Below are 25,710 nucleotides of genomic sequence, written 5' to 3' on the forward strand. Positions count from 1 at the left end.
AGGGGGTTGTTTAGGCAATACTAGGGAGTTGAAGTGGAAGAAACTTGGGGGTATGGTTGTATACGAGAGGTGGGAGGTGAAGAAAGTAAAGGGTTGAGAGAATTTTGGATGGCAGATGGAAATGGAGGGGAGAATGTAAGAGGACTAAATGGAATGGGAGGAAGATGGATTTGGGTAGGTAGGGAGGTTCCACTGGGGACAGTTTGAGAAGGAGCGTTGTGTCGATTGTTGTACAATAGACGTCGACGTGTGTTTATTTTATCCTTATTAAGTGCATAACACCTTTGCTGACATTCCTTCCTTCCATCATTCTCGGGAGTAGATTGTATAGTTATTCAACCAAGGAAACCATTCTCAAAGATGGAGGTGTAGGTGAAATGTGAACAAAGATGTGTAAACGAGGCATGTTGAGGAGGGAAAATAGTGTACATAGAAAGCACAATGTTGGCGTGACAAAGGAAAGACATGTATATTTGTTCCAATTTGGAAGATACATAACATGAATAGAAAAAAAATGTTAATGAGACAAGAAGCATGTACCTTTGCAAAAATATATTCGATATGTATGATGGGGAAAGCGAGCATAGATACAAATTATTTACTAAGTTGAGAGATAAGTTTGTTTTCTTCCCCTTTGTTTGTCCAGTGTAAACTTTATTTATTTTTTTGTACAAAAAGGAAACTATGAAACATTTGGTGCAAGTGTTGTAGGAAAGTGGGAAGTACGCGAAGAATGTGTTGCAGGACTAGGTTGTTTTTTGTTTGTTTTTTTGCATGAAAGAAGTTGAATCGAAGTTTTTGGTAAAACATAGTAGCAAGTAATTAGTGTGTTTATTTCGTTAAAGGAAATTTTGAGTAATAAATAAGTTGTTGAAAATCAAATGTAGGTGCAATATGAATATGTGTTGAATCATTGCGCCTTGAATTATAACATTGGCCAGTGGGATGTTGAAATTAGAAGTTATATCATCATGCAAGTTTGTTTTTCGATTTAAGAAAGGTTACTTTTGTGTTGCACCATTATTAAAATCAATAGTTATGTATGTTTTCCATATTAGAGCATATCCATATCCATATGTGTACTTGAAATATGTTAATGTGTTGCAAAGCACATGAAGGAATGAAGAAGGCCAAAGGAATGAAAGTGAGCTAATGCCCATGTATTTACCAAGAAACATTACAAGAGTAACAAGTATTTTCGTAGCCATGTTTCACAAAAAGTAGTAGAGATAGAGGTGTAGGAAGATAATTGTGAGAAGGCAAAAAGAGTTATACGAGGGTATTGTGTGAAAATTATATTGTATAGGGAGGAAGAACCCAACCACAGGGAAAGGGAGTTGTGATTTAGGGAAAGGATTTAAAAACTGAAAATGGGTTTGAGAGTAAATGAGGGGCCAAAATCAAAGTCCACAATTGTTTCACAGAATATGTGTGCAAGAGGAAAGCATGACTACAACAATCTGTAGGGGTAATAAAATTGTTTAAAGTTGGCGAACAACTTTTTTGGAAGGGCCAAATTTGGTTTTCATTTCATGTAAGACAAGGGTAGATTCAGAGGCATAAGGGATTTCTTCAAATTGTATAAGGGTTGGGTGAAGGCATTCAATGCCATTGAAAGTGTTTGTTTTAACAGAAAGTGTGAATATGAAGTGTTGACATTTGATCCTGGTGGTGATGTCCCTAACAGATTCTGGCTCGCTTGAAAGGAGGCTAAGGTGCTTTGTTGATATGCCCAAGAGTTTAGTCGCAACATAATCAAACACAATGACATTTCCTAGATGGCCAGTGTGATCATGGAATTCAAGACGAAGCACATAAAAATAGTCACATTCAAGGAAGGCACCTTTGCATTTCGTGTAATGCCACATATTGTCATATTGTTGGATAACTCTCTTCATGCATTGCATGCCATCAATGTTAAGTGGGCATGCAAGGAAGTAAAAATATTCCATGTCCATTGTTGTAGTAGTAGCACGAATGACAATTCATGGATATTTCTCGGAGTGGGGCAACTCAAAAACTTTAGTGATTATTTTTGTTTTGAGGGGCATGCTAGGGGTGCCTATGTATTTCTGACTAAGTGAAGGCAAGGATTCATTGAAGCCTGTATCTTGAAACCATTGTTGGAGCTGGCGTGTTTCAACAATATATAGGTTTATTAGAAGGGAAGTGGGGGGAATAGTTCCAATAGTCTTTCCATTGAACTCAACGACACGACCCCCTTTGATTGCAAGGACTCAAGTGGACCCCGAGGCACGAAGTTCAGAGAGTTCATGCGACATGGCATTTCACACCCCAAAAGGTGACATCGATGCTGCAACCCGACATGTCACACAAATCAATAGTTTTCCAAGGAGTTTCTGAGCCATCGCGTCGGCATATGATGTAGGCAGGAGAAGTCGCGCTAACAATACCAATAACATAAACAACTGAGTTGATAGTTGAAATTTTGAGTGAATTGATTGAGATGAAATGAAAGTTGTGGGGAGTTATTGAATGATATTCATATATGCACTCAGACACAATTGATGCAGAGAAAAGGAGGATTTCGAATAGGCGGTTAAGATGCTTGTAGCTAGGATTTGGAACCTTTATGGTGCCATTTGATACTGTGTAGATCCAACCAACTTGTACGAGAGCATTCAAAGAATCTACCAAGTCATTGAAGGAAGATACGTGGATCTCGTCACCATTATAGTATAGAAGGTCAAATCCTAGAAATTTCCCAGTGCCCCATGTATTGTTGTATTGATAGAGGGGTGTCTTTGCGAGGGCCCTGCCTTGTATGAAAAATGTTTCTATGATGGGTTGAGTGCCTTAAAAGGGAGAGTTGTTGCAGAAACATCATTATCCATATTAGAGGTTGCAGGTTGGGACCTTAACAAGGAATTTGATGGCAAGGCAGAGGCAATTGTCGAGGATGAGGTGGCATGGAGGACTTGTTTGGTGGAAAGAACAAGAGGGGTTGGATCACCAATAAGAGGTGTTGCACGATGAAGAATTTCAAGTTGGATGACACGAAGTGACCTGCAAGAAAGAAGATTTGTGAGAGAGGAGGAGAATAAGAAAATATAATGTAAAGAGAGTAGATGAAAAAAAGTGACTTAAATGGAGAGGAAGGCAAGGAAGGCAGGAGAGGAAGTTGCAACATACAAAGATCAATGGAAGGATATGCAAGCACTTTTTTCTGAGGAGCACAATGGAGCCTAGTTGAAGCTCCCCATATGTTTCAAGGGGATTGTGCATTGAAGGCAACAAGACCACATGTTTGTGAGTTCCATCAGAAAGACAGAGTCGGTAGCGGGGGGCTGCAACCTTGCCTGGGAAAATCTACTCGATGGCAACCACTTGGAGGATTGGTTGTAGCTATGTAGAACCAACCATCAATAGTGAAAGTGCATTGCTAGTCAAAGTTGGATCCATTGTGTTATGACTTTTTGTTGGAAGAGAGGAACTACAAGTATATTTTAAATGTAAGTGTATAGGAACATAAGTAGACTTTGTAGAAATTCCATGGAAAAGATTACAATATGAAACTTGAAAGACATGAAGGAGGAATTTTTTTGAAGCAAAGAGCATGGAATATTTAGAAGCATGAGAAAAAAATGGTCAATAATCAAGGTGATATTAACAACGAAGATATTTCTAGACATATATGTTTTTTCATTCTCACAAATTAAAGTGGAAAGCAAAATGATTCTTGTCAAGACAAACAAAACAATAAGTACAATTCCTATTATGGAATGGGTTCTTTTGAGTGAAGGATAGGTTTTGAGAGAGGAAGGGTTAGGAAGTTTGGTTAAGGTATTTAGTAAACCTTAATTTATTATTAAAGGCAAGAGACCTTATTGTTTTTTCAAGAATGTCTTGTTAATATTGGCACTGGTAGTAACAAGGCAGAGGAGGAAGAACATAAGCAACATTTCAAAGTAGACAAGAGAAGCATAGTTCCAATTATTTTATGTCATTTACAATTTGTTATTTTGTTCATGAGATTTGACATGTTAGTTTTCAAGGAATGGGAATGAATGGTAGGTGCATGAATGCAAAGAATTCCTTATCCATCAAAATAGGCACATGCATGAGCTTGAGTTAGAAAAGTTTTCTAGGAATAGGGAAATGATGAATTTTGGATTGTACATACAAGTACAATTTGGTAGTATTTTGAAACAACCGAGAGCTACTTGTATGGATTAATGGGCATGTGCATTTGATGAAGGAAGAAGATACTTGGGGAATTTCAAGACTAAAAGGAAAAAACTTACAAAGGTGCATTATTTACAATTTCTTACCTTATTTAGAAGACCTTGAAACTTTTCTCATATCCTTAATGTATAGTTTGAGTTTTTGTTGATATATGGCAACAAGAATATTCCAATTTAATTTGTCCTTGAATTAAATTGTGAATTAAAATTGAATTTAGTCTTTACAACTACTTTGAAATAATTAATTAATTCATTTCGAATTAATTAGTTGGAGAAGTTCAAGTTATAAGTCTTTTTGAAGTCATGCAAGAGTTATCCCTTAAATTAAGGAGATAAGATTGAGTTATATTTGAGTGTTAATTATTTAAATTAGTTTACTGAGTTAAGTCCAGTTAAATTAGTTCCAAATTGTTTGAGGAACTAATAGAGATTTAACAGACAGTTGATGCATGCATGCACTCAACTAGTGTACTCCAGTTAACTCAATATTCCCTCATTAGAAACTCATGCACCTCTATTCTGAGGAAGACCCAGTTGAGATCAAAGTCAAGGACAATGTAATATTAGTTGCATGTGTTTTCTTATAAAGAAAACTCATGCATGCAGTCACGAAATCATTCCTTGATGATTGTGCAATTCTAACAGTGTGTGAGATCAAAGTTTTCAACTTGTTTAAGGAGATCATCCACAAGGAACAACGCAAGGAAATATGAGCTTGGAGGGCAGAGAGGAAGGTTGGAGAGCAGCCAAGATTGCCTGTGAGCATCTGTGAGGATTGTACTGAGAGCTGGCTAGCTGTGAGAGCTAAGGCTTTGTATAATTCCTATGTATTTCCACCTTGTATGATAATACAGATAGTGGGGTTTTTAGCTCAGGCTTTCCCCAAAGTATTTTCATGTGTATTGTGCATTGATTCTTCTTCTTCTTGTTATATTGTTCAACTCGATATTTAAGCTTCCGCAAATTGATAGTAGAAGTAGATTATATTATTCTGCTTTGATTTATATTGCATTATCGGGTGACCTACCATCAAATTTTCTACATGGTATCATAATTGGATTTGTAGAAATTTTCTACATAGTAACAAAGCTGTGAACAATACACTGAGAAGAGAATTCGAAGTTTGAAGTTCGGGGTTGTAGGTGCAAATCGAATTCATATCATACTTCAAGGTTGGCCAATGGATTTCTATGGCTTGGGACTCGAGTATTCCTTGGAAGGTAGCTCGAATTACATAGCATGGAAAGATAGAATGGAGGCTGTATTAGAAGACAATGGCTTGAAGGAATTAATTGATCAAGAAATCCCAAAGCCAGCTTCAACTAATGCACAAGAGTTGGCTGAGTGGAAGAAGTGTGTGGTGAAGGTGAGACAGATCATCCTTGAGGGAGTTCAAGACCATATTGTCTCGAGTCTCCATGGGAAGGATACTCCATTTTCAATGTGGAAGACATTGAAGGACCTCTACTAGAACAATAGTGACCAAAGGAAATTGGCGCTCAAGGATAAGCTTCGAGGAATCAAGATGGAGAAGGGAGATATTATTTCCACATATCTGAACAAGCTCACCACCTATAGAGATGAGCTCGGCAGTGTGGGAATAACTACTGCCGATGATGATATGGTGAGCCTTTCTCTCCTTGGCCTTCCAAAGAGTTGGAATAGCTACCAAGACTCTGTGAATGGAAGGGAGAAACTGCCAGATTGGGAACGACTGTGGTTGGATCTTATGTAGGAGGAGATCAGGAGGAGCACACGAGATGGTTCTTCATCCAAGAATGATGATGAAGAAAATTTGGCCTTAGCAAGTAAGGCAAGGAAAGGGAAGGGGAAGGCTTCCCATTCCAAATCGAATTCTTCTCATGGAGGGAAGAAGGGTGACATGTCTAAAGTGAGATGCTTTAATTGTCACAAGATGGGACATTATGCGACTAATTGCCCATCGAAGAAGTCCAAGAAGAGATCCTCGAAAGGATCGAAAGGTGAGGCATTAGCCTCTCAGTTCGAAATGGACTTTACCCTTATTGCATGCATGGTGTCATCGATGATGGGTTGTGTCTGGTATCTTGACAGTGGAGCCTCATTCCACATGACAGGTGATAAAAGTTTATTCATTTCCTAGGAGGAGAAAAACCTCAAGATGCGCATAGAGATGGGTGACGACAGAAGGTATAGTGTTTCAAGAGTGGGCACGGTTGATTTTTAGAGGGAGCATGGATCTCCTCTCACCTTGATAGATGTGATGTATGTGCCCAGACTGAAGAAGAACTTGGTATCGATCGTGATGTTGGAATAAAAAGGATACAATGTTGTCTTTAGTAAAGGAAAGGTGTTCCTAAGACACATAGCTATGGGTCATACCAAGAGGATAGGGATTCAGGTGAAGAATCTCTATAAAATAGAGGTATATGACTAAGCAACATTGAACACGAAAGCAGAATTGGTGCAAAGCCAAGACATTGGCGAGTTGTGGCATAGGTGGTTGGGCCATTTGCATCATGGGGATTTGAAGATAATGTAGCAGATATCTACAAGACTTCCCAAAGGTAAACTTGAGCAAGTTGACACATGCAAAGGTTTTACCTTAGGAAACTACACCAAGTCTTCCTTTCATGACTGAGACAGTCAAGCAGAGGCTATCTTAGAGTGAGTTCATATCGATGTGTGTGGACCATTCTCAACGGCATCCACAGTGAAGCAAAGGTATTATGTGATTTTCATTGATGACTATTCTCGTAAATGTTGGATTTATTTCATGCAGAAGAAGGATCAAACTTTCACAAAGTTTTGTGAGTTCAAAGCTTTGGTCGAGAAAGAGTCAGGAAAGAAGCTTAAGGCCTTGAGAAGTGAAAACGGTGGAGAATATGTCTCTCAAGAGTTTAAGGACTTCTGTGTAGCAGAAGGAAGTAAAAGAGAGTTGACGACACCTCATAACCCACAACAGAATGGGGTGGCCGAGAGGAAGAATAGAACTATTGTAGGGGCAACATGGGTAATGCTGCATGACCAAGGCCTACCACTTCACTTGTGGGCTGAGGCATGCAACACAACGGTCTATTTGCAGAATAGAAGCCCGCATCGCATACTTGGGATGAAGATACTAGAGGAAGCTTTCTTTGGTAAGAGACTAGATGTGGGTCACTTCAGGATCTTTGGCTCATCGGTATATTGCCATGTGACAAAGGATGCACAGAAGAAGCTTGAGCCAATAATAGAGTTGGGGATACTTGTGGGGTACACTGATACACCTCACAACTATCGGGTGTACTTTCCTACTAGTCGGAGGACAGTGGTTCGCAGAGATCTCAAGTTGGATGAGCAGAAGGCCATGCGAGTTTCCCTTGAGAGGGAGCTACACTACAGGCTGTGGAGGAACCGTTGATTCCTAAGGAGGAGGAGCCTCAGACTGATGCGGAGCAGCCACATGTAGAGGTTCCAGGAGTGGAGACATCGACTCAAGCAGAGTCTTCTAGAGATGGATGGAAGCACACAAGAGAAGCTGATAGATTGTTGGAATATGTGAGAGAGAATGTGGGAGCACTATATTCTCAGCTCAGACAGAGGAGGTCACCTGAGAGGTACACTGGATACATGGCCCTTGCTGGGGAATGTGTTGAGACCGAGCCATCTTCCTTTGAGGAAGCAGTGCAACATCCAATTTGGGTTGATGCTATGGTGGAAGAATATGACTCCATAGTTCGTAACAATGTTTGGGACGTGGTTTCGAGACCGTAAAACAAGTCAGTTGTGAGTTTCCATTGGATTTACAAGGTAAAGAAAGCTACTGATGGTAGTGTGGAGAAGCATAAGGCAAGATTTGTTGCTCGTGGCTTTTGACAAGTCGAGAGGATCATGTTGCTGCAATATATTTCGATAGAGGAGCAAGATGCTGACATTTTGACAAAGGCATTGTCAAAGTGTAAATTTGAGTTCCATAGAGACAGGATCGGGGTGGCAGATAATCCCTTTCTTGTTGAGAGGGAGTGTTGAAATATGGCAACAAGAATATTCCAATTTAATTTGTCCTTGAATTAAATTGTGAATTAAAATCAAATTTAGTCTTAACAGCTACTTGGAAATAATTAATTAATTCATTTTGAATTAATTAGTTGGAGAAATTCAAGTTAGAAGTCTTTCTGAAGTCATGCAAGAGTTATCCCTTAAATTAAGGAGATAAGATTAAGTTATATTTGAGTTGTAATTAGTTAACTCATTTTACTAAGTTAAGTCTAGTTAAATTAGTTCCAAACTATTTGAGGAACTAATAGAGAGTTAACAGTCAATTGATGCATGCATGCACTCAACTAGTGTACTCCAGTTAACTGAAGATTCCCTCATCAAAAACTCATGCATGTCTATTCTGAGAAAGACCCAGTTGAGATTAAAGTTAAGGACAGTGTACTATCAGTTTCATGTGTTTTCTTATAAAGAAAACTCATGCATGCATTCAAGGAATCATTCCTTGAGGATTGCGCAGTTCTGACAATGTGTGAGATCAAATTTTTCCACTTGGTTGAAGGAGATCATCCACAAGGAACAACACAAAGAAATAGGAGCTTGGAGGGCAGAGAGGAAGGTTAGAGAGCAACCAAGATTGCCAGAGCATCTGTGAGGATTGTACTGAGAGCTAGCTAGCTGTGAGAGCTAAGGCTTTGTATAATTCTTATGTATTTCCACCTTGTATGATAATACATATAGTGGGGTTTTTAGCTGAGGCTTTCCCCAAATTATTTTCATGTGTATTGTGCATTGATTCTTCTTCTTCTGGTTATATTGTTCAACTTGATCTTTAAGCTTCCGCAAATTGATAGTAGAAGTAGGTTATAGTATTATGCTTTGATTTATATTGCATTATCGGGTTGACCTACAATAGTTTTTCTACTATTTTTCTATATTTTATTAAAGGAACTATATCTTATCCATTTTTGTGGGAGATAGAATTTGTTACCGTATTCATTTTAGGTCATATGGCATTTTCCACAACATTGATTGTGTCTAGGAAATTGTAGGATGTATTTTAAGCTTTTATACTTGGATATACAAGTTTTTCTTTGTCAAGTGTACAAGTTTGGGAATGATCTATATGCTTATGATGCAAACATGGGAACATGCATTAAAGCAACAATATTCGTGAGCTTTGTTATGTTAGTTTTCCAGGAACATAAAATGAATTGCAAGTGCAAGAATGAAAAGATGGGCATACATATAGAAAGAGGGACATGCATGAGTGTGAGTTAGAAAAGTTTACAGGTATAGTCATATGTTGTTTTTTGGATTGTATATACAAATACGAAACGATAACGTTTTGAAACAATGGAGAGCTACTTATATGGGTTAATGCTCATATGTTGTCTACAAAGATAATTTGGGAAATTGAGGACTAAAAGGGAGTGACCTATAAAGTTATAGTGTTTGGAAGGCTATTTGTGTGACTGGTGGTATGAGTCAAGAACGAATTTGAAATTAGTTTGGGTTGCATTAACATGAAATTTCAAGACACTCAAAGCATTAACAACTGCAACTACTATTTAGCCATTTGAAAGGGCCTGGTTAGTTGTACTTTCAATTGTACTATGATATTTTCAAAAACTTGAGTCTTTGTTCATAGGTTTCACTTAAGAAGAGCCTTCAAGGATGAACCTAAGATAGATAAAAAATGGTTGAGGTTAGTGTTTGGAGCTGTGGATTATGCAAGTAAAAAAATCCAATGGGAATGAAGCTAATGACCACAAATTGCACAAGGAAAGGTGCATTCACAATCTTAATTAGAAAGTTGCAAGGAAACCATGAGAAGTGTGACATATGATGTAGTTTTTGAAAGGAGACAAGAGACAAAGAGATGCAACAATGTTTGGCTTCATTAATTAGTTCATTTTCCAGTTTATGAAGTAAGAAAAAGCAACAATAACATCATTACTAAAGGCAATGTCTGAAAGAAACCTAAAGAAAAGAAACAAAATGCATCCTCGATAATGAAAATGGAAATTATGATTATGGAGCAAGAAGTCAACCTAAAAGAGGTAAAATTGGGATTGGAAATTTAAAACGATATATTCATTACAATTAGTTATTAGAAAATGGGAAGACAAAAATATTCTAACAACAAAGGACATGGCTTGCAACGATATGAAAAAATTTCAGAATTTTGAGTTAAAAATCATAAATGGAAATGCATGTTCACTATGTATTCCACTGGTTGCACTTTTTTAGAATTTTTGTTGTCATTCATGGCCATTCATGGGAATCATGTGGACATTGATAGATAGCATTATGTTATTTATTCAATGGCTAAAAATGATCCTGCCTACCTATGATTCATGAACTGTGAAGCAAGTGGGATAATTGTTACATGTGGCCTTACATCAACCCATAGTTGTGAGTTCATAGTTGCTAGGACACTTGGACTATTCTTGTTTCACCAGTGGGGGATGTTGGTCGTTGAAATTGTCTTGTTTTACCTTATCCTTACCCTAAATTATCTTATTTTAACCTTTGTTCTATGACCTAAACTAAGCCTTTCACATATGTTTCTGGTTCCTTTTAAAGAATTTTTGGATATTCGTTATGTAAGCTTATCATATATTAAAAAGGTTAAATAGGTTTATGTTTTTTCATGTAACTCATTATTCACATTACCTTATGGCTTGACAAGTAATGGTCATTAATCGAAGTCAAAGTGGTTGGTACAGGATCCTGATATTCCTGTACTCACTGCGGTTCCTGCACCAGATTTGGACAACCGACCGATTTGATGAAGATTAGCTCCAAGTGCATTGTAGCTGTCAAGAGGAAATGGCGCGCACTTACCATTAAAGACTTGTCTCATTTCCTATATAGGGTTTAGGGTGTTACGAAGTTTCCAAAGATGGAGGTCGGCCACTTGTTGCTACATTTTTTTGTTAGCCATTTAATACGACCGTGATCCAATGAAAACATGTATAAGTTAGGGTTTTGTAATAGCATAGGCTAGCGATACTTTCAAAGACTTTGGTATCCTTGTATTTTTGAAGATCTATATCACCACAACCCTGGGTTGGATCCATCATTTTGTAATGTATACTTGCAAAGACTTTATGTTTTCTTAATAAAAAGGAGTTAATGCCAGTTTTTATATATCGTTCTTGTTATTTCTTGTAATGGTAACTTTGCTCATATAATTTCAACGTTTCCTTAAGAGGGAAACGAGCTGGTTGGCTATGGCCCAACCAACCCTGCTCGTTTTCCCTGTTTTACTTGTGTGTTAGGTACAAGAATGATTGGTGTGAAGGTTGCTTTTTAATGGTGAGTGTGCATGATTGGTAATGCTCTTGTGTTTATTTTTCTTTCACTGAGTGATCTCAGATCTGAGGGCTTGCATGTGTTGAGTGTTTTTTTATTTTTGTCAAAGCATTTTTTGTATACTTTCTTAAAACACAACAATATGTATTTTATATGAGAAGCTTCCTCTTGAATAGTTGCTAGAATAATGGTTAGGGTTGCAGGGTTTGATCATTCAAGTTTTGTTTAAAGATTTATTTCTTTACAACAAGCATACTCTGATCAAAACACATATATTGTAACTGTGTAGTGATGTTAATCCTCCTGTGTAAACTATTATGTTTAAATCGTATTCCTTGCTTCAATAAATATTTGCAAACTGAAGTTTTAAGTACAAGAATCATTGGCTATCACTTTTCAGATTCAAGATTGTAAGATAGATCTTTTTATTCGATGATTGAATTCATTTATACACAAGACATATTCAACATAGTGATAAATGTTCAGAGAGGATATGAGTAAAGAATATTTTAAGTGGTGATATTTTATTCAAACGCAGTAGTTTATTGTTTGCACTAAGATTGATAAAATCCCCATTGACTTTCACAATTTATATTCACGAATTGTAATTTACATTTGATTTGGTATTTCTTTCATTATTGCCTGATTTGAAGTTTTCCTTTTTGCACTTGTTGATTTCGTGCTTGATGACACAATGTTTTGATTCATAGATTAAGGGATGAAAGACTGTTGAGTGTAGATTTATTCTGGTACAAGAACAAAGTGGTTCTAGTAAAGGAACAAACTTGTTATGAGTAAGAGAATAGGATCGTTTCGGTACAAACTTGTTATGAGTAAGAGAATAGGATCGTTTCGGTACAGGAATAGGGTCTCTCTAGTACATGAACATAATTAATAAAACACAGAACATAAACTTACTCTGTTTTCTCAGCACTAGAACTTAAATATAGGAACAAATTTGAATTCTTTCAAGTTTTTATTGAGTGGCATGCTTTATTTATTTCAAGAAAGTCTTTGATTATTGTTTTTGAGTGAATCTGTTTCTAGAGTAGAGCGTGTTAGAAAATTATATATTACAGAGCAATGGAACACATAAAATATTGTAGAAATAGAAACACAGAAAACACATAAAACAAGAGAGACAAGAATATATGTGGTTCACTCAATTTGGGCTACATCGACAGAGAAACTGTCAGTCCTTCCTTTTATATTATCCAACAAACTGAAGAAATATAACCTACAACAGATCCATTGTAATTCCTTCTTCATGCTCACACAATCTCATCTCTCTTTCTGACACAGAATACAAATCTACACAGATGCAATACAATTCCCTCATATATAGTGAGGAGTTGCCTTCTAGGGAAAAAAACCCTAAATTAAACATAACTTCTACTGTCAGATCTCCGCCTAATGAACAACCCAAATTGACTACGAAATTACAACATTTTACAAGGCAATTTTACATCTATTTTTAGCAGCCGCCCCCCTGGACCCCCCTTGCATCGTACATTTTACGGGTGGCTTTGCCGCCACATTACGAACTGGGGTCCAATGTGGTGATACCTCTAAATAAAGAAGATAATCAGGCTCCACACCCAACAGAGTGGTGTCATTTTGTTTGCAAGCACAAGTAAGGATTGAAAGGTTTTCTTGTAATTTATTCTTTCAGATTCCGCATGATTTAATTGTAGAATGGAAGTAGGGTTTGTAGGATTAAATCCAAAACCTTTGGCATTTACTTGGCTACACCTTAAAGCTTACATAGCCCTACTTTGACAATTAAGTGTTGAGGAATTGAATTGCAATTCCTATACCCAACAAGGGGCATTGTGAGGGGAAACGACAAAAACAATATAATTGTTCTCAAAACTGGTATTAGGTTATTTAATTGAGGTTAAAAACTATAATATTAGGATCTCACAACAATTGACCTTAAGAAATAACACATCAATCCTTTTTTTTTCCCTAATAGATAGTTATAATGAATAGTTAAAATGAATAAGCTCATCACATGGCACACACAAAATTTGGGCTAGAGAAAAGTTAGCGTTTTTTTTTTTTTTTTAGGAAAAATAAAGTATAGATAAGATATTTTGAGTAATGTCCAACAACGACTTAAAGATAGATCAATCAGAGTGTATTTCAATACAGGCAATGGTAACAAGCTACAATAATGGCACGGAAAGTTTTATAAGTTAAACGATGTAAGGAAAAAGATAAGGTAGAAGAAGCAAAACTTTTTTGTATGAGAGAAGTAACAAGACATACAGGAACACAATAACTAAGACTTGTATACTTTCAATATGAATAACAATGACTGAAGGTCAATGAGACTGCATTTTAATACAACCAATGGTAACAAACTGCAGGAGTGGCAGAGCATTTTTTTTAAGATAAATGATGAAAGGAAAATCAAAAGTTAGAAGATGTGAAACTACTGCATGAGAGAAGTAGGAAGAAATACCTGAATGAAAGAAGTAAGACTCTTATACTTGCAACACGAATAAGAAGGGTTGAAATACTACAATTAACACAATTAAGATAAATAATCTACCAAGTTTGAATTCCTCACCAATACAATATCAACATCTTTAGAAGCAATAAGCAAACGTAACAACAAGCACACCCAAAAGAGAAGGGAATTTCAATATCAAACTTTTCGTCATATTTAAAGCTAAATTTGCGAGGAAAATCTTATCACTAGCATGACATTTCCAGATTAAAAAAATAGCAATATTTCTGCAGAATTAAAGAAGTCACTCATTTGAGCAATCTTCGAAACAACAATGTAGTGTGATTATTACAAGTTTGTCTTGAGTATTAATTGATAAAGGTGCAAAGTTCCAAGTTTTTTTCCTAGAGAGTTTTTTTCTGTGGTTACTTATTTAATGAAATTGCAGAATTGGAAGGTCTCCATTTTTTTGGAAAAAAAGAACCCAAAATGTTTTTTGTTTTTTCTTGTTTTTGTTTTGTTTTGTTTGTTTGTTTGTTTGTTTGTGATTTGAAAATGGGGCACTTAGGCTTCTTGTCTAATTTTCAAGAACCTCTCCCACTTCCAAAGCTTTAAATATTCCTAAGTCTTTATGATTAACCAATGCAGAATTAAATATGTGCTTGAAATAAGGTGTATTCTTATGTTTATTGTTGACTGTTTATGTGTTTTTAAGTCTATTTGCTTGAACTGATATAACATCAACTAAAGTAGCAGATATAATGCAACAATAAAACAACACACATAAGACAACAATTTAATTGGGAGTTCACCCAAAACTCTTGGGCTACATCTCCATGAGCTCTAGTCAACTCAACTAGGCTCTCTGGGATTATGGAAAAGTCATTTTACAAGCTCTTGGCTCAACTCCACTATTTTACACAAAAATAATGGGTTTAGACACCATTTTATCGTTGGCTCTTGAAGCTCTCGGCTCTTCTGGATCTCAGCTCCCACTCTGGCTCTCTTTGCCTCTACTTCCTACTTTGGCTCATCTTTTCTGTGCTCCTGTCTCAGCCATTCTGTGGCTTTTAAGCCAATCAGCGCTGTCCGTTCATTTCCTCTTCTGGGCTCTCTGGCTCCCGACCTCTGTCCGCTCAAATCCCCCTCTGAGCATTAGCAATCATTGCTAAATGCCTTCAGGGATGGTGGTCACCTGTTTTGTAACGGAAGGACCATCAACACCTTTGAAATCCTTAGAATAGTCATTCTCTATTTACACAGAGAAATACTCTAAAACACGAGAAAATCCGCCAATCTGTCGTTTATCGGACCTGGAATATCATTAAATCCGCCCTAGACTCCTATCGGGTCCGCCTGTAATCGCTATCGTAAGTCACCGTGCCCCTGTGCCGTGGTTTCCTTTGTATTGGAAAAATACATTAAAACACGGGAAAATCCCGACAAATAGTTTTGTGGCGGACTTCAAATACTATACAACGACATTTACAAATCCTTTCGGGTTTGGCTTCATTGGATCGAGCGCATTGCTTTTGTATTTCATTTATTTAATGAAACACGATTTTAAATTGAAAAAATCCTTTTTACGGAACTCAAAATATATCTATTTTTACCCATCAGACCCGTCAGGTCCAACTTTATCGCAAGATGCATATATATATGGCCTCGCTCGCCTATATTGTCGCGATGCGATTTAGCGATGTGACTTATCACAATCGCATAGTTCCGGGGTCTTTCCATATGGGATGGCCTATGTCAGCGCCGATCCACTGACGCTGACATTAGCGATCATAATATTTCTCGGCTCGGGGTCCTGCCTTAAGTCCCATGCCCTCGCCGATGCCGATCTGTCGATCAGCGATCGCAATGTCGCATCGGCCCATGTATTTTTCTAATATCATGCACATGTGCCTTCCTCCGACCCGATACGTCGGGGATCAACAATTGGGGGTTACTTCGCTCTCTGCTAAAGTCCGACTTTGGCCCTCCTCCGATGCAATTTCCCTTTATAAGGGTTTTTTGCCCATTTTAGAGGATTTTTCCTCTTTTTTCTAAAGAACATAGGGCATCTTCTTTCTGCGATAACTTCTGCATCCTAAGTCCATTTTTTCCCATTAAAGTTGCAGTGGATTCAAAATGAAAAATTCTCTGCAATGGGGCTATTTCCAGGAGCTTCCTTGGACTTTCATTTTCTTTTGTGGGGAACACTTAGGCTTAGGAGTCTATCCAAAAATCCATTTTGGATCAGTTTGTTTGTTTTTTTTTTTCTTCGGATGGGCATCAAATTGATCCAGGTAATAAAAACTATATAAATGTTGGCATTAGTGATCCCTAAAATTCCGTGGATATTCCACTGGACGGTTCATCACAACAAATTTGATAATATTATATTACAAATATGAGATTATACACTATTACAATTTTATTAAACTTTAAGATCTGTAGATTTAATTGTAATTAGTTCATGCATGCGAATATAAATTATGCAGAAAAGTAGAGAACGAAAAAACAAGCTCACACACACATAATACACAAGATATGATCTCTGGGAAACACTTTCGAGAGAAAACCTAGCTGGAAGATGAGGTCACTTCATTCTCTTTGTTTGTTTGGAAATATGGTTGCAGATACAAAGAGGTAATGTCTGTGGCCCCTGGGCTGCTACAGTACACAGATCCTCTATGTGTGTTCTATCTCCTATCTCTCCTAGCTATCTTTTCTCAACTATGGAACAAAATGCTTGCGAAAGAATGGAATCCCTCTTCCTACTAGTGGCCCGGTTATAACACAACCCGAGAGCCTACTAGTGGTTAATTTTGACCACATCAAATCTTAACTAGAGTTACAAAATAGACTCTTCTAGAGTCTTTTACATCAAAAACACGTGGCTAGCACCTTTTCCATGAATAATGGGGGTTGACGTGGCATCCTCCCGAACTATAGGTGTGAAAATAGGAAGGTCAACTTCTATGTTGCATAACGTTTGCATACAGAGTCCAATTGACACAATTATTACACTGTTGGAAATCTCTCTGTGTGTAGAATAACATGAAAATGAGCCCCATTATGGGGTAAATGTTTACCCCCAAAAACTTTGTTTGAAGCCTCAAAACGCTCTCGAAAGGTTTCAGACCCCGTTTTGCCAAACTGGGTCCCGCCAATAAAAGCGGTCCCATGAGTTGTTTCCTCCACTTTTTCCACTCCAAATGCGTCGAGATGGATGAAAAATAATATAATGATCCAATTCATATCAATATGTTATTTAATAAACCGTATTTTCGTCCAATCTCCAATACTCCCATTCAATTTGCACATTTAATTGAATATCACTGAATGGGAACATTGGAGATTCTGTTTGCTGAGAAATATTGCCAAAAGGGTGAGCTTACATATTCATTTAATGAAACTCATCTCCATTTACATAAAGGAAAAAGGGATTGTTAAGATTCACTTTCAGATTTATGAGAATCCTGCATCGAATGATGCAACAAATATTTCCTAATTATCCCATCATTTTTAGCTACTATGAAAATGCTTTGCCCACAAACTTGAGGTATTTACTAAGATAAGAGGGAAAGTATAGATGGAAGGAGTTAATGCAATGACGTCAATCCATTGAGGAATAATTTCTTGCAAGTGGTGTTGATCTAGAAATTATTTTTGGAAGGTTCCAAAGGCACACAATTGAAATTGTAGAGGCTTTAGACTTTGCTCAAAAAACTTATTGAATTTTCATTCCAAAACTTGACACTTTGTGGGATTTTTGATGTTGTCCATTGTTGGGTCCCTATAATACTAGTGATTACCCCATTACTATTGTAGTTATACCCCTTATTTATATTTTTGTGCCCCTATTACCCCCATATTGTTATTTCTGTGCCCCATAGAATCCCTCTATTGTTATTTTTGTGGCTTTATATTATTATTGTTAGGTCGGCTGGATTATATTGTGACTCCTTAGACTCCTATATATAGAAAGGAGGTTTTGTCATTTGTATCATCCAAGAATTGTTCATTTATGTAATGTAAAGGAGGTTGCCCCCTCGAAGAGGCTGAATTCTAAGGCGTTGATCTATCTTTTCTATCTTTTCTTGAGCTGGTTTCATAACATTTGGTATCAGAGCTTTGGATTCTAGGGTTTCGCTGCTCCAAACAGGTCATCGTGGCATTTTCGCTATAACTTTTTTTCTGTGACGTTTCAGAAGTCGCAAAAAAAACCCATTTGAGAAAAATTGGCGCTGAACCTTGGGTCTGAATTTCAGAGCTTTTCGCGTGATATTTTCGGAGATATGATCTGAGGAAGTTGGTCTTTTTGCAGACTCCTGAATTACATTCAAAACAGGTGACCTGGGAAAAATCGTCATAACTTTCTCTCTGAGGATCGGATTGAAATTTCGTAAAAAGGTACAGAAAGAGGACGGACTGTAGTTTCTTGTGTGTGTGTTTCAGATTCAAAGGTTGAAACAGTGACTCGTGGCACGTCGTACAAGTTCGCTCTACTGAACCAGTCTAAAAGCAAGTCACTGTGGGAGATTTCACATAACTCTTCCTTGGAGAATCCAATTTGGCTCAGACTTGTGGCATTGGAAAGAGGACGCAGAAGGCTACTACAGGTAGCAATTTCAGAATTGGATGATCCGAAATTACAGAGATACATCAGATTCAATATCAGGCTTCTATAAAGTGAAAAAAGGTGTGTAGTTTTTTTTTAAATTTTTGTGTAAGCTTGGTTTAACGAAATTCAAAGGGCATAGTAAAGCATTATTATCGGTAACTGATGCCCCGAGGAAAGAAAATGCAAACACCTAGTAAGGAACCTGAAAGCTCTAGCATGACTCATGAAGAAGAGGAAGAAATGCTACATGATATATCAAAATTACAAGAACAAGTGCAACAAATGTCACGCTCACAAAAGCTAACAGAAGCTAAGATAAGTGGCGTGGAATCTAAGATAAATGGCGTGGAATCTAAGATAAAGGGCATGGAAGCTAAGATGGAGGATTCGATGGTAAATTTGAAGATAGATTTGAAGACAGACATGGAAGAATTGAAGAAGTTGCTACAAGAAAGGGTCACTAATGGTGAAAAGGTAGTAAAGGAAACTCATGATGAGAACAAAAGAAATGTTAATCATGATTCCATAGACTCTAATGTTGGATCGAAGACTCACCATGTTCCAAAAATCGATATGAGGAAGTTTGATGGCAAGGATCCCGCCACATGGATATTACAGATGGAGCAATTCTTCGATCTCAATAATGTGCAAAACACACAAAAGGTACGTATGGCAACTTTATATTTGGAACCAAATCAGTTTGTATGGTATCAATGGCTTTGTTCTCGTAAACAATTTATCACTTGGGCAATTTTTACGGAAGAATTGATAGCACATTATGAGGATACAAAAAGCAACACTTTTTTTAGCCAATTGATAAGTCTCAAACAAAAGGGTTCAATAATGGAGCACATTGAGGAGTTCCAAAAATTGAACATAAGGGTAAAAGATATTCCAGAGGAGCATAGGATTGATGTGTTCATAGGGTCTTTAAAGGATAATATCCAACATGATGTGCGCCTTTGGGAACCTGATTCATTAGAGAAGGCATTCAGGTTAGCAAGAAAAATGGAAAGCAAAATTATGGCAACTAGGAAGCATACCATTCACAACTATAAAGACGGAAGTGTTGTTGCCCATAGTCTTCCACAACCTACAAGGTTGACACCACAACAATTGGAAGAAAAAAGAGCAAAAGGGCTTTGTTACAATTGTGATAGCAAATACACAAAAGGTCATAAGTGTGCTGAGAAGAAATTATTCTACATAGATTGTGAAGAGGAAGAAGAAAAGGAGCAAGAAAGGTCAAAAGAAGAGGATATATTCCAGGAACAAAGCCTAGATGAAGAACAAATAAATCCGACCATATCTTGTAATGCATTGGCGGGAATTACCACTCCTCAAACCATCAAGATAGAAGGACAAATCAAGAAGAAAAAGGTAATAGTGTTGATTGATTCAGGAAGCACCCACAATTTTATTCATTGTAGGGTAGCAAAAGAATTGAATTGCTTCCTATATCCAGCACCAGAGTGTCAAGTGATGATTGCAAATGGAGGAACAATAAATTGCTCTGGAAAGTGCCATAATATCAAGCTATCCATGGGAGAATATGTATTGACTAGCCCAATGCTTTCCATTCCAATGGGAGGTGTGATGTTGTACTAGGAGTCCAATGGCTACAATCCTTGGGTACAATAGCTTTTAATTTTCAAGAACTTTTCATGAAATTTTCTTCGGAAGGAAAGGAAGTTGAATTAAGGGGTATTGCAGGGAAACCAGGAAAGATAATCAGCTCTAATGGTATGACAAAGCTTCTAAAAAAGGAGCAAAGAGGTGTAATTGCACAATTATGTTCGCTAGATGTTTCCACATTGGAATCATCTATTTCTCCAGATCTCCAAAAAGTCTTGGACAATCATTCCAAGGTATTTGAGACTCCCAAAGGTCTCCCACCTATTCGTGATCATGATCATGCTATTCATCTGATTCCAGGAAGTGTTCCTCCAAACATCAGGCCGTACAGATATCCCTATGTCCAAAAAAGTGAAATTGAACGTATGGTTGCAGAAATGCTAGAGGCTGGTATAATTCAACCGAGTCAAAGTTCTTTCTCAGCTCCAGTAGTATTGGTGCACAAGAAGGATGGATCATGGCGCATGTGTCCAGATTATAGGGAGCTCAACAAGCTCACTATTAAAGATAAGTTCCCCATTCCTGTTATTGATGAATTACTGGATGAATTGCATGGATCAATTTACTTCACCAAGTTGGATCTTCGTTCGGGATATCATCAAATCAGAATGAAGATTGAAGACATTCCAAAAACGGCATTTAGAACTCATGAGGGTCATTATGAATTTTTGGTCATGCCTTTTGGCCTTACCAATGCACCTTCAACATTTCAAGGTTTGATGAATTCAATTTTCAAACCATTCCTTAGAAAATTTGTGTTAGTATTTTTTGATGATATACTAATCTACAGCAAGTCTTGGAAGGATCATGTTGAACATGTTGACAGGGTGCTACAACTATTGGAGGAGAAACAATTATATGCAAAAAGATCCAAATGTTTCTTTGGAGTCCAGGAGGTGGAATATTTGGGTCATATTGTATCTCATGAAGGAGTTAAGGTAGACCCTAGCAAAATTAAAGCCATTAAGGAATGGAAAATCCCCACATCCATAAAGCATCTGCGAGGATTTCTTGGGTTGACAGGGTATTATCGCAAGTTTGTTAAGAATTATGGGAGAATAGCAGCACCTCTAACAACATTATTGAAGAAAGATTCATTTTCATGGACTCCGGAAGCAACAAAGGCCTTTGAACATCTTAAAGAGGCAATGTGCCAAGCACCGGTCTTAGCTACACCGGACTTCACAAAAACCTTTATTGTGGAATGTGATGCTTCAGGAAATGGAATTGGTGCTGTTCTAATGGAAGATGAAAGACCCATTGCTTTTGAAAGTCGTTCAATCAAGGGAAAGTTTTTAAGCAAAGCTATTTATGAGAAGGAAATGTTGGCAATACTCCATGCACTTAAGAAATGGCGACCCTACCTAATGGGAAGACACTTCAAGGTAAAAACGGATCATGATAGCCTTAAATACTTTTTAGAACAAAGATTATCCTCTGAAGAGCAACAAAAGTGGGTCACAAAGATGTTGGGTTATGACTTTGAAATCATCTACAAAAAAGGGAAGCAAAATGTGGTGGCAGATGCACTCTCAAGAAAGGATGAGGATGTGGATAAACGAAGCAAGGGAGGAATGGAAGAATGACGAAAAAGTGTGGGCACTTATTCGAAAGCTACAACAAGATTCCAGTACTTCTGATACATTTAGCTGGCAAAATGATTCGTTATGGTACAAAGATCGCTTATACCTCTGTAAGAATTCCCAGCTAAAACAAAAGATTCTTATGGAATTGCACACTTCTCCCTTAGGAGGGCACTCAGGATTTTTGAAAACTTACCACAGGGTTAAGAAGGAATTTTTTTGGGATGGTCTTAAATCAGATATTCAAAATTTTGTGGCGGAATGTTTGGTTTGCCAACAAAATAAAGTTGAAACAATTAAGACACCGGGTCTATTACAACCTTTATCCATTCCAAGCCAACGTTGGGAGGAGGTTTCAATGGATTTTATCACAGGTTTACCCAAGTCTGAGGGAAAGAGTGTCATCATGGTGGTAGTTGACAGACTTACCAAGTATGCACACTTTTGTGCATTATCACATCCATTTAAAGCCAGTACAGTTTCTACTGCATTTATGGAAACAGTTCAAAAGCTACATGGAAACCCAAAGATTATTGTAAGTGACAGAGATCCCATTTTCACTGGAAATTTTTGGACAGAATTATTTTCTTGTCTTGGTACTCAGTTAGCTCATAGCTCATCTTATCATCCTCAATCTGATGGGCAAACTGAGATAGTAAACAAATGTTTGGAAGGATATCTTCGTTGCTTTGTATCTGATAAACAGACACAATGGGTCAAATGGTTGCCTCTGGCTGAATGGTGGTATAACACTTCCTTCCATACAGCAACAAAAATGACCCCATTTATGGCACTTTATGGGTATCAACCACCATCCATCACATCATATTTAAGAGAAAATTCTAAGGTTCAGGCAGTGGAACATCACATCGAACATCAACAACAAGTCCTCCAACTCTTAAAGGATAACCTCGTGTTGGCACAAAATAGAATGAAACAACAGGCAGATCAACATCGCAGTGAAAGAAGTTTTGATGTAGGTGATTGGGTATTCCTACGGCTACAACCATATAAGCAAATGTCCCTAAAGCAAGCTAAGAAGGATAATAAATTATCACCAAAGTATTATGGTCCGTACAAGGTGTTGCAAAAGATTGGTACTATGGCATACAAATTGGAGCTTCCTGCAGCTTCTCGATTGCACCCAGTTTTCCATGTTTCATGTTTAAAGAAGGTTATAGGTGACAAGCTCCCAATTCAAACAATATTGCCAGAACTTGACGAGGAAGGAAAAATTATATTGGAACCGGAAGCAGTCACAGAAACAAGAACTCGACAGCTACGAAATCGATCAATTTCAGAGTATCTTATCAAGTGGAAGAACTTATCCGCTGAAGATTCCACATGGGAGGATGAGAATTTTATGCAGAAGTATCCAGAACTACTCAAGCGTTGAGGACAACACTTTTTTGAAGGAGAGGGGCATGTTGGGTCCCTATAATACTAGTGATTACCCCATTACTATTGTAGTTATACCCCTTATTTATATTGTTGTGCCCCTATTACCCCCATATTGTTATTTCTGTGCCCCATAGAATCCCTCTATTGTTATTTTTGTGGCTTTATATTATTATTGTTAGGTCGGCTGGATTATATTGTGACTCCTTAGACTCCTATATATAGAAAGGAGGTTTTGTCATTTGTATCATCCAAGAATTGTTCATTTATGTAATGTAAAGGAGGTTGCCCCCTCGAAGAGGCTGAATTCTAAGGCGTTGATCTATCTTTTCTATCTTTTCTTGAGCTGGTTTCATAACATCCATTGATAGGAAAATCAATTACTTCAGATGCGAAGAAATGAAAATGTCAATGCTCAAAAAATTGGGATATCTTGTTCTCACGTGGGTGATGTAAATTTTTTAAAAAATTCGAGCATGAATACTTTAGTTCTCGCAAAGATCATGGATGCAACTGTATTTGGAAATAACTTATACGTGATTCTAAGGACATTAATATAAAACAACAACATGGAGGAAAGAAGAAAGGGAAGCATTATATTTTTGATAATGATTCCCTCCCAGCATCTCTTAACTGGGTCCAAGACCATGAGGAAGAGGATTTAGAAGAGGAATCTCATGAAGGGTAGGTAATTTTTCCTACATTAGATTGTATTTCTGAACCTAAGAGTGAGAATTACAAGTTCCCAATGGAAGGGATATGCACTCTTTCACATGCTTCATGGGAAGATAGTGATAGTGGTACTAGGTTGGATGATGAGATGGCAACATTCCTCAATGTCAAAACTGTTGAAGACAAAGATATATTCTTTAAAAATGTGAAGAGGGCAGAAATAATACATGTACAAATCTCATAAGAATATATTCTTGGTCATAGGAAGGATTGTTTTCTTTGTCACATTATCTTGTCGAGGGTGAGTTGGAAGCTAGTGGAAAAGAAGACAATCGAGACTTTAAGTTTGGCAATATTTCTATGCCAAGAGATGGATCTGATCATGAGATGGAAAACATAGGGACAAAACTTGATGAAGAGCATACAATGGAACCTGAAGTTCAGGAATCTCCAAAATCTCATCTCCAATACTCCCATTCAGTGATCCTGTTTGTGCATTTGATTACTTTTAACGAGTCTTCTTCCCTGATCTTACCAAATCTAATAACAAGTTTTGCATCCGAATAGTCCCTTAAATTACTTGGTCGAACCAGACCTACTTTGTTGAAAAAGGTTATGTAAACTCTTTGCAAGCATATAAAGCTAAGTGAAATGCAACATTCTATGGATTTCAGAGTGGAATGTATATCAATTAAACAATATGGAAGTACAATGAAAAAAAGGTATACAATGATTATAGTTGACATTTCAATTTGACAATACAATGGCGAGAGAAATATGTTAGCTAGCTTTCATGCAAAAGACAGCACAAAGACAGGAAAAATGTGAACAACATAAAAAATTCATCATATTTTTAAAACCACACAAACATGATTAGAATAACCAGGGAAAAACAACAAGCCCTGGCTATGTATTTATGGTGAAGGATCAACCACTACATAGTGAAGTCTGCACAATCCTGTAACTAGAAATCCTATATTTTGATGGCCAATATAGCTAGATAAATGGAGACTATTTTTTCCTGAAAATTAAATCACAAACGCCTAAATGCACTCCAAATCATGCTCCACATTGACAACAATACATGAATTTGTATGCAATATGGAAGAAGTTGAAAGATCAATGCTTCCATGTCAAAATTAATCAACGACCACTATTTTCCATTAATAAAATGGAAAAGAGAAATCTTTCAAGAGAATATGTGACATCATAACAATCAAAGAATAGGTACAAAATGTTTCCCCTACCCTTGATCATAGTAATTAACTAAAGAAAATATTTTCATAGAGGAATATGCCAATTACAATAATAAATCCAAGATAATATGTAGACATGGCACACACTCTAGCAATAAAAGGCTAGTTCTTTACCAGGACTGATAAGATAAGTACTTCCATAAGTTTTTTAATCCTTTTCAAACAAGAAAAGAGATATAAGTCAAGGAAATCACTGTGACGTACTCTAACCTCATCCCCTTCTATTATTAAAGAATGACTTCAAGAGAACTCTCACTTACTCTCACCTTGCCCCTTTTTATTACGAACGAATAATTTTAACATAATCCCTTATTTTCAATATAGGAAAAATGAGCGATAAATTGATTAAATAAGATAAATTGGCGATTTTCCCCACCCCAAGAAATCACCACCAAAAAACTGCAAATTTTCCATAAAATTTCACTGCTTTAAAACAATAATATTTCATTTAGAGAAGTAATTAAAATGATATTAACAAAAATACCTATAAGGCACGATTTTAGAACTCATGTTGCAATTTTTTTCATTTGATGGCAGTGATTTTGGGAGAAAGACGAAGACTATTACAACATAGTTCAAAGAAAATCTCTAAAACTAAACAAGTGACAGAAAA

This window comes from Pinus tabuliformis, chromosome 3_2, assembly GCF_031772625.1.
Source record: "Pinus tabuliformis cultivar Carrire ecotype Pingquan chromosome 3_2, CPIR1, whole genome shotgun sequence".
NCBI classification, from domain to species: domain Eukaryota; kingdom Viridiplantae; phylum Streptophyta; class Pinopsida; order Pinales; family Pinaceae; genus Pinus; species Pinus tabuliformis.